This window comes from Euprymna scolopes, chromosome 28 (genome assembly GCF_053919585.1).
Source record: "Euprymna scolopes isolate OS-2025 chromosome 28, ASM5391958v1, whole genome shotgun sequence".
NCBI classification, from domain to species: domain Eukaryota; kingdom Metazoa; phylum Mollusca; class Cephalopoda; order Sepiida; family Sepiolidae; genus Euprymna; species Euprymna scolopes.
In genome coordinates this window covers 9,188,273-9,206,143 of record NC_136509.1, presented here as the reverse complement: position 1 = coordinate 9,206,143, position 17,871 = coordinate 9,188,273, and the positions used below count along the sequence as shown (strand labels likewise).

The window sequence follows — 17,871 nt, the reverse complement described above, 5'->3', positions numbered from 1 at the left end:
GAGAGAAAGAAAAGCAATGATAAAAACTTAAGTTTAAAAGCAGAGAACAGATACGAGTCGGATTTATTTATTTTTGGTTTGTTCCTTTTCGATGGCGCCGGACAGCATGGGAGGGGGCGAAAGAGGTTTGAACTGTAACGGACACGATTCGAGCGTAACAGCCACGTTACAATACTGGAAGTAATATGACGACTGAAAATATACTATAGAACACGTTAAAGAGCAAAGTAAACCTTTGGACGATTCATCTCACTTCCCCCACAAGAAAAATGGTGATTTTGTTGTATACACCATCTATGGATTATTTAATACAAAATAACATTGTCAAAAGGAATTTTATAGGTGGGATAACTCTATTATATTCTCAGGAAATATTGCTCCCACATAAAACTGATAATAAAAAGGAAAGATTACAGTGAGAATATTACTCCTATAAAACGTTACGCTAAGAAGGTAGAATTTTACAATGAGAATTGGAACATTACTCTTAGAACACATTTGGCATGAGTAGTTGTGGCGAAAGTAATGAAAAACGTGACTTACAAAGCGACGGCGCCTGCGTCTATCCTGTTGTGTGACGGAATCAAAGGAAGAAACAAGGCCGATAGCCATTAGTCGCGTGCTCTCGTGTAATGAATGAAGGAGTGACATGAAATTCTTAAAAATAAACTAAAATGACCGAAAAATGGGCTGAAATGACTTAAATAAATAAAAAGTAAATGACTTAGAATGACTTTAATGAACTTAAGGATGAATTGAATGACCTTAAGAATGACTTGAATGCTTAAAAATAACTGGAATCCTTAAAAAACAACTTGAATGATCTGGAGAATGACTTGAATGGCTTTGAGACTTACTGGTTGTAAAGTGGGTGATCATTTTACATTAAATTAATACAGAATAGTGATCCCCACTTTATATCACAAAGTTACAAACATAAGTACAGCATGTAGTAAGAACAGATACTACACTTTGATTTTAGCGAAAGGTATTTATTTGCTCCCCCACCGAGCAAATTAGGCACAAGGCCGATTTTTAAAGTGAGGAGTGAAAGGTAAATGGGGACCTACTCCCCAGGGAGTAGGGGAGCTGGATAGTGACAATTGGTATGAAGGGTTGCCCCTACATTGACCAAGGTCTTATATGTGGGATCGCCCCCACATATGGTCTTTGCTTGCAGTATCTGCCGGAACAGATGGTATTTATTTGCTCCCCCACCGAGCAAATATGGCACAAGGCCGATTTTTAATGTGAGGAGTGAAGGGAGGGGGAAGGGGAAAAGGGGACCAGCTCCCGAGAGGTGGGAAATGGGAGCTGGTTAAAGGTCAGGCATGTGGGGTTGCCCCCACATCTAGTCTTTGCTAGTCATAGCTAGTCATAGCTTGCAGCATCTGCCGGAACAGATGGTATTTATTTGCTCCCCCACCGAGCAAATTAGGCACAAGGCCGATTTTTAATGTGAGGAGTGAAGGGAGGGGGAAGGGAAAAAGGGGACCAGCTCCCGAGAGGTGGAAAATGGGAGCTGGTTAATGGTCAGGCATGTGGGGTTGCCCCCACATCTGGTCTTTGCTAGTCATAGCTAGTCATAGCTTGCAGTATCTGCCGGAACAGATGGTATTTATTTGCTCCCCCACCGAGCAAATTAGGCACAAGGCCGATTTTTAATGTGAGGAGTGAAGGGAGGGGGAAGGAGAAAAAGGAGACCAGCTCCCGAGAGGTGGGAAATGGGAGCTGGTTAAAGGTCAGGCATGTGGGGTTGCCCCCACATCTGGTCTTTGCTAGTCATAGCTTGCAGTATCTGCCGGAACAGATTGTATTTATTTGCTCCCCCACCGAGCAAATTAGGCACAAGGCCGATTTTTAATGTGAGGTAAAAACCAGCTCCCCTAAAAGTAGGCAAAAAGGGGGCACTCTGGTTACCAAAAATAATAATTGTCTCAGTATAGAGGGTTTCCCCTCCATTGACTGGTACAAATTATCTTAAGTGCAGCATCTGCCGGAACAGATGGTATTTATTTGCCCCCCCCACTGAGCAAATTAGGCACAAGGCCGTTTTTAATGTGAGGTAAAAACCAGCTCCCCTAAAAGTAGGCAAAAAGGGGGCACTCTGGTTACCAAAAATAATAATTGTCCCAGTATAGAGGGTTTCCCCTCCATTGACTGGTACAAATAATCTTAAGTGCAGCATCTGCCGGAACAGATGGTATTTATTTGCTCCCCCACCGAGCAAATTAGGCACAAGGCCAATTTTTAATGTGAGGAGTGAAGGGAGGGGGAAGGGAAAGGGGGGATCAGCTCCCGAGAGGTGGGAAATGGGAGCTGATTAAAGGTCAGGCATGTGGGGTTGCCCCCACATCTGGTCTTTGCTAGTCATAGCTAGTCCTAGCTAGTCATAGCTTGCAGTATCTGCCGGAACAGATGGTATTTATTTGCTCCCCCACCGAGCAAATTAGGCACAAGGCCGATTTTTAATGTGAGGAGTGAAGGGAGGGGGAAGGGAAAAAGGGGACCAGCTCCCGAGAGGTGGGAAATGGGAGCTGGTTAAAGGTCAGGCATGTGGGGTTGCCCCCACATCTGGTCTTTGCTAGTCATAACTTGCAGCATCTGCCGGAACAGATACTACACTTGGATCTTGGCCAAAAGGCCAAGAAAAGCTTAAAAAGCTAAGAACAGCATATATTAACAACAGACCTTTGATCTTAACCAAAAAGGCCAAGCACAAAAGTGTTACGGACAGACCGAAAGACGGAGTGACTTGCACGCGACTAAAAAGAAAAGAAAAACCTTCGACTATAGACAGCTTCTTAATATACATATGGCATTGATTTGCATATGAGAACAGTGACGGTTGTGGAAAGGATGAATGGGAAAGCACAAAGGAGTCTTATTTTGTCAGCTGTTATATATATATATATATATATATATATATATATATATATATATATATATAGATAGATAGATAGATAGATAGAGAGAGAGAGAGAGAGAGAGAGAGAGAGAGAGAGAGAGAGAGAACCGACGGTGACGATTACAGTTGAAGTCAGGAGTTGGCAAGTTCGGACGAATATCTATTATCATTTTTTAAATCTTATTTTAATTCATTAGTGTTTTTCTTTTCAACACGATTAACCCCCAGCAACCACTTTCCAGTTTTTATTTGGAAGAAAATTAAAAGGACAAGATGGTTTTGATTTTTAGAAGAACCAGTTTTAATTATAAGTAATTATAATAAAAATAAACTTAAACTTGAAACTTTTCGATATTGGGATCTGACATGATCAATCGATTGATCAGATCAGGCCTCTCCGACCTCCCGTCTAGGCGCGGACTGCTCAGCCATCATGATCCCGACCTAACGCAGCAATAGTAAAAACCCACAACGAACAGGTGACCCTGCTTTTCATTCTCTAGCGATGGATAATACGCCATTAAAGCTACGTCAGATAAAGAACCTTACAAGTTTCAGATCTTCGCTCCTACGATTGAGGTGCATATGTCTTTTCGGGAAATTGTTGACTCAGTTAATCTTGTTGGTTCCATTGTTAAGCGGAAAGTGACGAAGGTGTCTCATTTGGGAAATCGTGGACGACCGAAATGTCGCAAAACAACGGCCGTTTTTGGATAGTGGTTGTCAAAGTTCACAAACAAGACACAATTGTAAAATCGTATTTCGAAAAACTAACCAAAAGGGAAGAAGGGGAGAGAAGAGATAGACAGGGATATATAGAAAACAGAAACATGGAGATAAACAAAAACATGGAGATATAGATAAATAGGTGGGTAGAGAAAAAGAGAGAGCTAGTGTGAGAAAAAGTGAATAAGAATCAAAGTGATAGATAGGTATATATAGAGAGAAAAGGAGAAGGAGAGATAGATAAATCGATAGATGGAGAGACATAGTGAGAGGGGAGAAAGAGAATGCGTGAGTAAAAGATATATATGTAGAGATAGAGAGAGAGAGAAAGAGAGAAAGAAAGAAAGAGAGAGAGATAGAGGGGCAGAAATCGTTGAAAAGAGGAAGAGAGGGGGAAATAGTGTGCGATATATATATATATATATATATATATATATGAGAGGATGCGAGAAATGGTTAAATAAATGGATAGAAAAAAGGGAGGAAATAAGTAAATATAGAAGGATACATAAATACATAGGTATAGATAGATAAATAGATTGATAGAGAGGGAAATAGAGATGAGTAAAAGAGAGAAAGGAGGAGAGATATAGAGGTATATCTATAGAGAGCGAGGAGGTAGGTAGACAGATTTATAAAAATTTTGGCCATCGAAAGAATTGCGTCTAAAACAAGACAGATCGCGATATAAACACCAAACTGAAATTATTATTATTTTTTATTTATAAAAAACTCGGAAAATCCACATTTATTTGGAAAAATTAAACATATTTCAGCAAATTCTTCTCAACTTAGATTATCTACACTCGCAGTTTTTCCAGCAGAAATTTCAATCTATTTTCAAAGAACTGAATATTCTTACTCCAAGTCTACGAAGGTACAGATTTTACCAATTTTTTTTTTAACCATATTTGGCTTGATATGGGTATCTAAAACTGTCCCTAATCATCGGGTTTGAAACCGACGGTACCAATGACTTGTCTGATCTAAAACTTTCTGTAAGCAATATATATGTATAGCAGCAGCCGATTGGTTTCATATACTTTTGCTCTATCTTGAATATTGAGCTTTCTTCTGAATAAAGTTTTCTTATAAATATTAGTATTAATATTTTTATATCCACTTCGAGTTTTCAAATTTTACAAAATTTTCTAATCGTAAAAACACACAGAGATACATATATATCTTTCTCTCTGTCTACAAACACACACACATATAATATATATATATATATATATGATTTTTAGAATGTGCGAGATTGTATATAAGAAATTCCACAGCCAAACAACGTCGCAGCTCACAAGAGCCATGACAGTCAACGAACCGGAAGTCCAAGACTCGAGTTTCGCCCTCATTTTAGGCTCATCAGTTAGACACACCCGATCCCAGGATTCGAAACCCGAGCCTCTTGCATGCGAGGCAAGCACTCTACCAACTGAGCAAACGCCCCGCACACAAGAATTTCTATTAACCAACACAGATCAAGCAAACCGCATCGAAATCCGACCGTGAAATGAACCTACTTCGTCTCGACAAGGGACGCGGCCATCCAACCAGTCATATAACCCAAGCCGACGTCTCACAAGAGAGAGAGAGAAAGATTATTTAAAAATTATGTGCTTATGAATCTGAATAAAGTTTTATCATGGTTGCATAATTTATTATCAATCGATCTTCATATGCATGTATCGATTTTTGCATTTTATCTGTTTCTTTTCTCAGTATCTTCAAATCAATCTTTATCGATCTATCTTCATTTACCATTTTCTGTGTATAATATAAAAAAAAAATGTAAGATATAACGTGCATAATTTTTTTCAGTATTTATTTCAATCCGTGATTAGAGCTTAACTCATTGACATGTGACTTGCTTATAACCATGGAGACCCAGAGAATGTTTCCTCGAATTCTTGAAGTGATTTATTGATACCTCTTTATGTTCGTACCTGTTATCGAAAATTTGAAAGTATGGTGTTAGCTGTCATTTGTGCTACAGGCAATGCAGATCTGCAGCTGGCATAAAAAGCCACTACGACATTACGTACGAAAAATGTATGCTAGTAAAAAATATAATGATTTGGTACTGTGTACAAAAAGCTAATAATTATCCCTCATCTTTTTAGCAGAAATATAACGGTAATAACTTCAGACGTTTATTGGTATATATATATATATATATATATATATATATATATATATATATATATATATATATATATATATATATATATAAAGTTCGGACAAATTTTAAATACCTAAATTGATTATAAAAAGAAAAATGTTGCTTGCATTATGAATAAGAAACAAATGAATGAGATTATTAAATGTTTTCTGGTGTAATAGTGCTTCGGGACGTCAGGATTATTGAAAGGGGTCCACGAAGGCAAAAAAGGTTGGGAACCATTTGTCTGGATTGTAGCGCGTATATCACGTGAGTCAGGGAGCATTTTTAGCCGTGGAAGTTCACTGGATGTAGTTAGTAACATTGTGGTAGTTTGTATGCTGTCACGGTGTACCTATTTACAATGCCTCCCCACGGGGACAGAGTTAGACGCCAGGGTCGTTTTTTATAACGTGGAGAAAAAGGTATAAAAATAAAAAATTGTCTCAGTCGTGAAGGACTGCTCCTCGACCGAAAGAGTACAATAAATGGAAGTGCAGCATCTGAAGAACAGATACTACACTTTGATCTTAGCTGTCACGGTGTAAATTGCTTCAAATCAACTACACAAATAAAAAAAACAATCTCATTTTTTAAGCTTAACTTTCACGAGACATAAAGCCTGAAATCAACCAAAACATTTATGGTTCGAAAACTGAACATATAGTTGATCACAGTGCAGTAATCAGAAATGATCCAAACACCTCAGCGATTAGAGAACGTCAGTTTAACCTCCAACCGGAAACTTTAAGCAGACTTAAAACATAAATAACTAGTAATAAGTTTAGAAAGAAACACCGTAAAGTCATGAAAGTAAACCGTACGCCGAACGATACTAGATAAACCTTACATCTCTCAGTAAACACAAAGAGTTTCAATCCCAGTTGAATGAGGTTTGTCACCTTCAAATTATATTCATGTAATATTGCATTACTAGTACTCATGGGATTGCGAACTTCTTATTGGTTAGATCAGTGGGCATATAATCTCCCCTGTGATGTTCAATAATGATTTCACTCTACATTAAACTGGACCTTGTGGCACACCAGGTCCCTTGGTAATGGACAGGTAACTAAGGTTTATCACCTTCACGACCTCATCAGAAACATTCGGATTTGTCGAATTGTTCATAATATTGCAAATTTAACCCTTACCGTAAGTGAATACATGCATACAGATATAGACACGTGAATGCCTAGTGAAGAGAATTTGAATGCCTATTGTAGAGAACTTGAATACCTACCGAAGAGAATTGAATGCTTATTAGAGAGCACTTGAATAGCTATTGGAGAGAATGAATGCTTATTGGAGAGAAATTGGATGTCTACTGGACAATATTCCCGAATATCTAAGGTCTCAGTGTACAGGGATTTGTCAGGGCAACGTGGCATGATAGAAACTTACTCTCTACAAGTAAACCATGAAAACTGATGTGAGCTTTAAAGGAAACTCTAAAAATACTATCGGTAAATGTAAACCAACCATTTGCCCATGAGATGGAATCTGAAAATAATAAAGGATATATGTTGGTTAAATTTAATTAAATGATAATGAAATTTGAGTAATTGATAATACTATTTGCAGCTTGAAATAAAATTATAAAACAATTGCTGCGAATTTACATCAATCGAATAATGTAAACTTATACGATATCGTAAACATAAACGTGTGCTAAAAAAACTGTTTGGGTTTAAACCTGGAATTTAAATTAGGAATTTTGGTAAGAATTACGTAAACACTAATATTGAAGATTTGATTAATGGAAAAATGATATTAGGTGTTTGAAATTGAACTATTAAAAAGTTGCTGTGAACCGGACAGTTAAGTCCGAAATTATTGCAAGTTTACAAAATAAAGCATGGTCAAAAGCAAGAAAAGTAATGCTTACTGATACAGATGTTTAGTGAATATCTAAACAAAGTGTATTTTATTATATATTATATATATGTTGTGGAATAAATGATTACCTGCCATGTTAATAAGTGAATACTGTTCATGAAATGTGAAACTTTTGATAAATTGGGGTTTCAATGCGCTGATGAGCTTGCACAGTTGTGCAAAATTATAATTAATAAACTATTATAAACTTATATGCCAACACTATTATTCATAAGGAAGTGAAGATGCAGAAGATTTGCGCGAATGCACCAGTTCACAACTTCATACTTGTCATACATTATTTGACCAAGATGGCATCAAGCTATTTCTTCGCCCTCCCTATAGATCAGACCTTGCTTCCTGTGACCTTTGGTTATTCCCTAAGCTCAAGAAAAACCTTAGAGGCTATCGTTGTGAGACAATTGAGGATATGAAAGAGACTGTGACGAGGGTCATTAACACGCTCACACAAGAGGACTTCCATGGGGCCTTCCAGAAGTTGTTGGAACGTTACACGTGTATTGCAGCTGGAGGAGATTACTTAGACGGGTACTAGAGTTTCGTGTGTGTGTGTATTATCAATAAAAGTGTCCGAAAACAGTCTGGAAACTTATTGAAGGCATCTTGTGAAAGTTCACAGATCTCGCTAGTTTTCCTTCTTTTCCTTTTCTTCTTCTTTCTCATCTCCGTTTTTCATCTTCTGAATATTACTATACCATCACTACCATCACCACGTCCAATATGATTCAATAAAATTATGAATTTGTGAACGACTCTTTACATTCAAGCAACTGATATTCGTAACTGCTTCTAAGTGGTCTCGCAAGCCATCATTTTTGAATGCGACAGAATGATTGAAAATGATGAACGAAAAGTGAAATTCAATTTGACACGAAATGTGATCAGAAAATGAAATGATTTTGTTTCAATAAAAAAACCCCCCACAAATTTTAAATCTACATTTCAAATTGAGTGTATACGTTTTTGCTATGATTACCAAGTAATGCAATCACTCAAATATTTCTTGCTTTAAGGTTTCATTATTAACTTGGCTTTTTAATTTTTTTCTGTGTACCATGTTTTATTTTTATCATGTTCATACTACTGTACTATTTTTTAAAAAAGAATTAGCCTCAAACTTGAAGACAACTATGTATATGAAATAATTGAAAAAAGCCAAATTTCAAGCGAAATTAAAAAAAATGCTAAATTAAAAAAATGCTAAATTAAAAAATATGCTAAATTAAAAAAATGCTAACTTAAAAAAAAACTAAATTAAAAAAATGCTAAATTAAAAAAAAATGCTAAATTAAAAAAAATGCTAAATTAAAAAAAATGCTAAATTAAAAAAAAATGCTAAATTAAAAAAATGCTAAATTAAAAAAAAATGCTAAATTAAAAAAAATGCTAAATTAAAAAAAATGCTAAATTGCAAAAATAGACTAAATTAGACAGATTTGGCCTAAAACATCGAATGGTTCTGAAATGGGTAATCAATTTGCTAGAACGTTGCATTAGAAACTGCGCAACCGTTACAAATATTTAAATATTGATTTTGGTTTCCTTTTTATTTATATATTAATCTTGTAAATAAGTGTCCATTCGATAATAATTCTCCGAAAAAACTGAACAAGACGAAAATAATAATATATATATATATATATATATATATATATATATATATATATATATATATATATATATATATATATTATATATTTATATATACTAGCAGGAAGACCTGACATTGCCTGGGATTAAATGAGTATCAACAAATGTTTCACCCTCTCATACTTTTATTGTCTTCAAAATCGGCAAAATCGATTTTTTTTAATTGAATCGATTGATTTCTTGTTCTAGTTAGGGACGTCCTCCCACAGTGTACCGGAAGTAAGCTGCGCATGCCTCCCCGCATTAACTTAGTCAACAATTCCTTGCAGTCTAGAGAAATGTGTAAACAATAACTTTACTTAAAGTTTAAAATGCAGATGTAAACTATTATGGTTCGATTGTGCTCTAAACATAAACATTCATTTCGAATTAATTTTATTTTAGTTTTCATTAATTGATTTAATTTTTTTTAGTTATTTTGATTTAAATCGTCTATAAGGGAGGAAAAGATAAATAAGGGAGTGATTAAATTTTTACGAAAATTAAACCCCCCCCCCAAAAACAAATAAAAACAAAACTAAAATTAATCACACATAAAAAGGCAACAAAAAACCTCTTTAACAACAAAATTGCTCCTGACAACGATCTGTAATTATGCCGTGCATGTATATATATATATATATATATATATATATATATATATATATATATATATATATATATATATATATATATATATGCGGGAGTTGAAAACTCTCAGCCTTACTCGATTGTCGCCCTTTAACTCAGGAGAGCGACCTAGCTACGTCACTTCCTGTTTCTCATATTTCACCCTCTTTTCCGCTGAACGCTCGACCAGTCAAGATGTGACAAACACCGCTCCGGTGGAGCCATGAGCCACCACCGCGTTCCTGACTAACCAGTCAACCGCAAGTAACGTTACTCATCTTTCAATGAACTCTTATTCTTTCTATCACTCTTTCCTGTATATTTATGCAAATAAATTGCATTTGTTTCGTTGATGTATAACGGTATATTTTCGTCTTCATTATGCGACCTTTTGTCTTTTCAATTCCTCTACCATTAAATACATCCACCATTATATACATGGAGACGGGATCGTCTATCACACTGCAAACCGTCCTGTCTCCAACATATATATACACACACACACACACACATATATATATACGCATATATATACGCATATATATACACGCATATATACGCATATATATACACGCATATATATACACGCATATATACACACACATATATATACACGCATATATACACACACATATATATACACGCATATATACACACACATATATATACACATATATACACGCATATATATACATATATATACACGCATATATATACATATATATACACGCATATATATACATATATATACACACATATATATACACGCATATATATACATACATATACACATATATATACACGCATATATATACATATATATACACATATATATATATGCACATATATATACACATATATACACACATATATATGCACATATATATACACACACACATATATATATATACACTCATATATATACATACGTACATACATACATACATATATATATATACATATATTCTCACATACACGATAAAAGGGGTTGTAAGACAATTTATAACGTAGGAGTATCAACGTAAACTTAATGATAAAACAAATATCGTTTACCTTTGTCACACGTTGCCAAAAGGGGGTTTAAGGGAATTTACGGGAACGCAAAAGCCAAAGTATTTTTCTCTTTATCGCACATGTGACACAGCATAAAACATAAAACAAGGACGAACACAATAAAAATGCGATGAAATAACGAGATAACCGACACACACACACACACACATATATATATATATATATATATATATATAGTTTTTCGATACTTTTTGTGACCAAGAGCGGAGGTCCGCTTAAAACAGAACAAAAATATAAAAAAATAACAATAAAAATATTAAATAAACACATAACATCCTTAAAAAAAACCCATAACCTTTAAATTACACACACACACACACACACACACACACACACACACACACACACACACACACACACACTATATATATATATATATATATATATATATAGTGCAAAATTTTGTTGAAAATTCAAAGACTCACGTTTTCTTTTTTATAACCTTCGTTTATTTTCTGGATATTTTCCATTACAGCCGTTTCATTAATGAGTTGGCAATTTTACGATTTATGTTTCCGTAAAAATATCCTATCCCCACCAACTTCTTCAGATGTTTATCCATTAGATTTTTCCAACAAATGGTATATTTTTAACATGCTGGACATCGTATTCTAAATAGAAGTACCACCCATCCACACTACACCGCTACTTACGCCTTAAAACATATACTACATACATTTAAGACTATGATAAAGACCCTATACACCTTTCTACATTACACTTTATATAATACGCTCCTCCTTTATTTAGAATTCGATAAAACTCCTCCCAGCATCATCTATAATTTTAATTCATCTATTTTGTTCCTAATGAATCCCACGCGAGACGCCGCATCCCCACTATGTTACCTTGCATTTTCTCTACTCTACTAATGAGAAGCATTAGACTTCGAAATGCCTTGACATAAAGACTCCCTTCTATCCCCCAACTAATTGTTTGTATTGCCTTATTGAATAAATGAACCAAACTATATTTACCATTCCTATTGCTCTAATATATCTATATAGCATAATCACGTTGAAACACCGGTCCCCATATCCCTTCCTCTCTCATATATATATATATATATATATATATATATATATATATATATATATATATATATATATATATATATATATATATATATATAACTCCTTACAACTTAATAAGCAAATTTTTGGTTTAGTGAAAAACATTTATGTGTTTTGTTTTAGTTATAAAAGAAAACTTATTAATCGATTTTTGCGAATTGTTTAAAATCTTTAGATGATTATGAAATGACTAAATCTTTCCCTAAAGCTAAACAAATTAAACTATTTAGTTTCCCGCGAAGAAAAAATATTTCATGAATATTTTTGTGCAAAGAAGATAATTAAATGAAATTAAAAAATAAACATACGGCGAGCGTTTGTTTTTCAATATTTTATTTTTTATTGAAATATTATCATTTGTCTATTTTATCGTTTTTTCTTGTTTCTCTCAAATATTTTTTTGTCGACTTTTATTTTTAGTGCTTATTTATTTATTTGTCTCTATATATTTCATTGTTTCTATACACTCCACTCTAAAACATTTTTGTCAATATTCTGGTTTATTTTTCTTTTCCCAATTAAAAAAAAATATTTATCTACTTCACGGTTTCTTTTTCCTTTTTCTCCTAATAATTTCCTTTTTTTTTCTTTTCTCCAACTTCAAATGCTGCATTCGAAATTTGATTAGCAAACGCCAGATTGGAAACTGGAGGAATGAATTCCAACCATTCCTTTGCCGACTGGCATCCATAAATTCCACCCATAGACAATTCGTATGTGTAAATCGGTGTTACCATTTTTTTGCGCAGTACAGCAGTTCCAAAAAAGAAAGCGCCTTGATTTGACAAACAAATGTGCTTCTTGGCATTGCAACGGACAGAATTCGCGTTTTTTATTTATAACTAAGTAAAACACCAAAACAAAACAAAAAAACAAAAGCAAAACATTATCGCGTATAAAAATGGCGACCGGGTCTTTGTCAGCTGAGTATAAATCTTCGCTGGCGATTATTTTTAGTTCATTCATTCAATATCGAATCGCCTTGCTTTTATATCGCAGGATCTTCTTTAGTAGAGTTGCTGCAGTTGATAGCTTCGACAATGGCCGATCCGCTCGACGATTATTTTACTAAAGACGGTACAGTTAATGGAAAAAAACCTGCTAAGGTATTGGAACAAAAGAGGACATACGCGACACAACATTTCTCAACGCAGAAAATGGAATTTGTGAACGGAGTTCGAATTCTAACTGATTTTCAATAACCACTGACGTAAAATGTTCACGGCTATATAACATGATTAATACATACATATATATATATATATTATATATATGTATGCATATCTATATCCACATACATATACATATATATGCATCTATATATCAATATATATATACATATATATATACATATATATGCATATATATACACATATATATACATATATATGCATATATATACATATATATATGCATATATACACATATACACACATATATATATACATAATACATATACATATATAATACATATATAAATATGTTACGCCGAAAGTTTCACATTACATGATTAATATATATATATATATATATATATATTATATATATATGTATGCGTATCTATATCCACATACATATACATATATATGCATCTATATATCAATATATATATACATATATATATACACATATATGCATATATATACACATATATATATACATATATATACATATATATGCATATATATACATATATATGCATATATATACACATATACATATATATATATAATACATATATATACATATATAATACATATATAAATATGTTACGCCGAAAGTTTCACATTCTTGTGAGCAAAGAAATTATTAAAATCTTGCATATAAAAATCATGCGAAATCTGTAATTTAAAAAAAGTAGGAATATTTTTTGCAATTATAATTATTTTTGTGTGTGAAAATATTAAATAAGCAATGCTTAATTCAATGGTAATATCAGTAGTTCGAGAAATTAATTTTTCTTCTAGATATATAGAATTCACTAATACGGAGTTAGGGGCTTTTTTTCATCATGTTCCTATAAAAATTATTTTATTTTATTTTTATTGTTACAAATTACGATGCTTTATTTATATAAAAAAGCAAAAATAAATTTTTGCGTTTTTTATTTACTACTGAAAACCATAACTTTAGTAAAGGTATTTTTTGTTTAAACAAAATAATACATTTCAACTAAGATTTAAATAAAAATAATTAGTTTATTATATTCCGAAATCATTATTTGATAAATACTGAAAATCTCATGAAAATTGGATAATTTCCTGATTTTTGGTGAATTTTTAAGTAAAGGGAGGGGTCAGAATGTTTATACATTTTGAGCATCGGCATTCATTTTGCTCGTACTTTGTCACCGATATTACCTAGCATAGGTAGACGTAGGTAAACAGGACATCTATTCACTATAATTTCTGTAGGTTTATAAAAATTGGAAACTTTCTTATTAATAATATTTTCAACAATATCTAAGTAGTAACCATTGTTACAAAGGGTCTTAGTAATAAATTTAAGCTCATCATTCAGATTAACTTTAGAACAAATCATCAAGGCCCTATGTGCTAAAGTTCTGAGTAATACGTATGGTTCTGCGATTTGCGACCACCTTATAAAGAACCATGCATGTGCCACGAATTTCAGTGCTGACATGTTTACGATCTTGAGTAAGTCGCACTCGTCCTTTCATTTAAAAAATTCTAGAGACTATTTTTATTAAGTCTTTGAGACCGTCTATTTGCAAGAAAAAAAGAAAATCTTTTAGGACTTAATTTAGTTTCTATGTAATTTTTCGCGTTTTTTTCTCTCGCGCCATATTCATGACGTTTTTTTTTATCGTATTTTCCTCGATTTAGCTCTCTATTTTTTATTACATTTTCACTCAAAACAAGGCACATTGCCACTTTGATGTAGGGGGCTACTTGCCACTTTGATGTAGGGGGCTACTATCAGGGACATATGCTACAAGGGTAATATGTGGAGAATTGGGCAGCAAGATATTGGTTCATGTTACACTTGAACTTCTGCATGTCACTACAGTTTGGGAAGCAGGAACCCGGAAGGGAATTTCGAAGTGTAGCTTCTGAAGAAGAAACTACTTGAGTAAAAGGCTCTTTTACATCTAGGGATCTCAACTGTGAAGGGGTGGGATTTTGCTGCTTGTCCGGTTTGTCGGGGTAATAACGTTGAGGGAGTACATGTGCTTGCAGTTCGTCGGAACATTCATCGTTAAAGTACTTGTAGAACAAGAAGAGGGATGCTAGATTTCATCGATGGGACTGAGGCTGAAACTTAGATGACAGTTCAGGACCTATTAGGTTGGCGACTCTCTTTTGAACTTTGTCTAGGAGTGAGAGACTAGTAGCAGATGCACCAGCTCAAATATGGCAACAATACTCCATACATGGACGAATGGTGGCTTTATAGAGGTACAGGATACTTTCAGGTGTCAGTAGTTTTCTAGCAAGATAGAGAGAGCCTACCTTCTTTGCAGCGGCCCTGGCAATGCTTTCAATGTAATTGTTCCAACTCATGTTTCCTGTGAACATTAGGCCAAGCAGTTTGAAAGATGTACTCTCAGTTAAAGAGTCTTTGGCCATTGCTATTGGTGGTAGAGAAGGTTTCTTGTAGTTATTGAAGGAAATAAGTTTAGTCTTGGCAGCATTGAATGTGACCATCCATTTTTGTCCCCATTCCACGACAGATTGGAGGTCGTCTTCTAGTGTTTCTGCCATTTCTTTAGATATGTGTTCATTTGTTTTCCTGTCGTGTCTGTTATAGAGCGTGGTGTCATCAGTATATATATACTCATCTCACAGACAATTTTGTCAGGAAGATCATTTATGAATATTAGGAATAATAGAGGTCCAAGGATTGACCCCTGAGGCACTCCCGCATTTATATCATATTGTTTAGATGTACGACCGTCGAGGAAAACCTGGATTTTTCTCTTACCTAAGAAGGATTTAATTATGTTAAGTATTCGTCCAGTGATACCGCATGATCCGATTTTCCTGAGAAGACCTTCATGCCATACCCTGTCAAAAGCCTTAGATATATCTAGAGCTACCGCTCTACCCTCCTCTGCTTTGTCAAGTGAATGGTATATACGCTCAGAGATTACGGTTAGGATGTCTGTCGTTGAACGGGCGTGCCTAAATCCATATTGTTGGTCAGTCAGAAGTTTAGCATCTGTAATGTGATGGACAAGAGCTTGGTTAATTATGGACTTTTATGGACTTTTTGACTAGAGCTTGGTTAATTATGGACTTTTTGGCGAAAAATGGGAGGAGGCTAATGGGGCGGTAATTTATTGGGTCAGTTCTTTCGCCAGAATTCTTGAAAACTTGTACCACAGGAAAGCAAGATTCATTAAGGCATCTGTTGTAAAATTTGGAGAGTACAGGAGCTACTTCGGCTGAGCACTTTTTTAACAGCACAGCCGGGATAAGAATAGGTCAACATCATTTTGAAGCGTCAAGAGTTTTATGATAGCATACACCCGAGAAGGGTGATTTTCAGATCGTCTAGTGTGGCGTCTGTCCGCAAAGGAAAGTCAGATAGGGGGTGGTTAGCAGGGTCTAGTGTGGAATTGGAGGCAAACCGACTGGCAAGCATGTTAGCTTTCTCGGTTGCTGAGCAAACAACCTCATGATTGTTGGATAGTGGGGGAATTGTTGATTGCCTATTATTTTCTACACTGTTGCAGATTTTCCAGAAGTCACGGATTCCTAATTTCTGTACTCCGATACGTTTTTGGTGGTTTCAGTAAATTCTATCTTAGCTGTCGCTATTTCTTTCTTACAGTTATTTCTGGCTTCTATGTACTTCTGTCTGTTTGAACTGGACTTATGTAGATATTCCCAGGTCATCCGTCTAGGAGAAGGAAAAAGCTCTGTTGAGCGAGGAACGAAACCTTGTTAGCAAACCTTTATTTTCATTTTTTATTTTTTAAATCCTCATGTTGATTGGTCTGTATATTTAACCACACACACACACACACACACACACACACACACACACACACACACACACACAGACACACACACACACATACACATATATATATATACAGTGATGATCATATTTATTGGCATGGTAAAATAAAAGTTAAATTTTGTCTAATAAATTCTAAAAAAGGGATTAAATTAAAGAAAATAACAAAGTATATTATGTATTTTTAACCACATACTACAAAATTCAAGTAATTACCTCCCCAACGAGCCTTCATTTTTAAAATTCTGACCCATAGTCGCTGACATTCGGAACTAATAAATTGCCCCCAAAAGTGGAATATAAATATATATACATATTGTATATATATATTATATTATATACATACTATATATATAATATATTACATATATTATATTATATAAATATTATATTATATATACTACATATTGTATTATATATATTATATTATTAAATATATATATTATATTGTATATATAATATATATATATTGTATTACATTTATTATATATATATGTAATATATATACATGTATTATATTGTATATATATAATATATATATTATATTGTATATATAATATTATATATATATATTGTCATCCACATACAGTACTGTTTCGTAGTATCAAAACTCATCAGTGCGGCTAGACAAACACCTTTCCCCAGCCGTGGATTGAACCTACAACCGTCGCATTGAGAGTCGGCAGCTCTCACCATTAAGCTACGAATCAGTGCCGTAAATATTTCTCCTAGAATGTGTATTAAATCAACACCCTCCCGTCGCAAAATGCTCGAACCATCAGCTT

The 17,871-nt window shown here is 34.0% G+C and overlaps 1 protein-coding gene and 1 pseudogene across 2 annotated transcripts in view; both read right to left on the bottom strand.

The window, feature by feature from the left end:
- The window catches only part of LOC145249442 (glutamate receptor ionotropic, kainate 2-like), a 1,370,511-nt gene that overhangs the window by 46,060 nt on the left and 1,306,580 nt on the right, over window positions 1-17,871 (bottom strand). The gene's annotated exons all lie outside the window — the stretch shown is intronic.
- Window positions 2,503-2,656, bottom strand: LOC145249883 (U2 spliceosomal RNA; annotated as a pseudogene).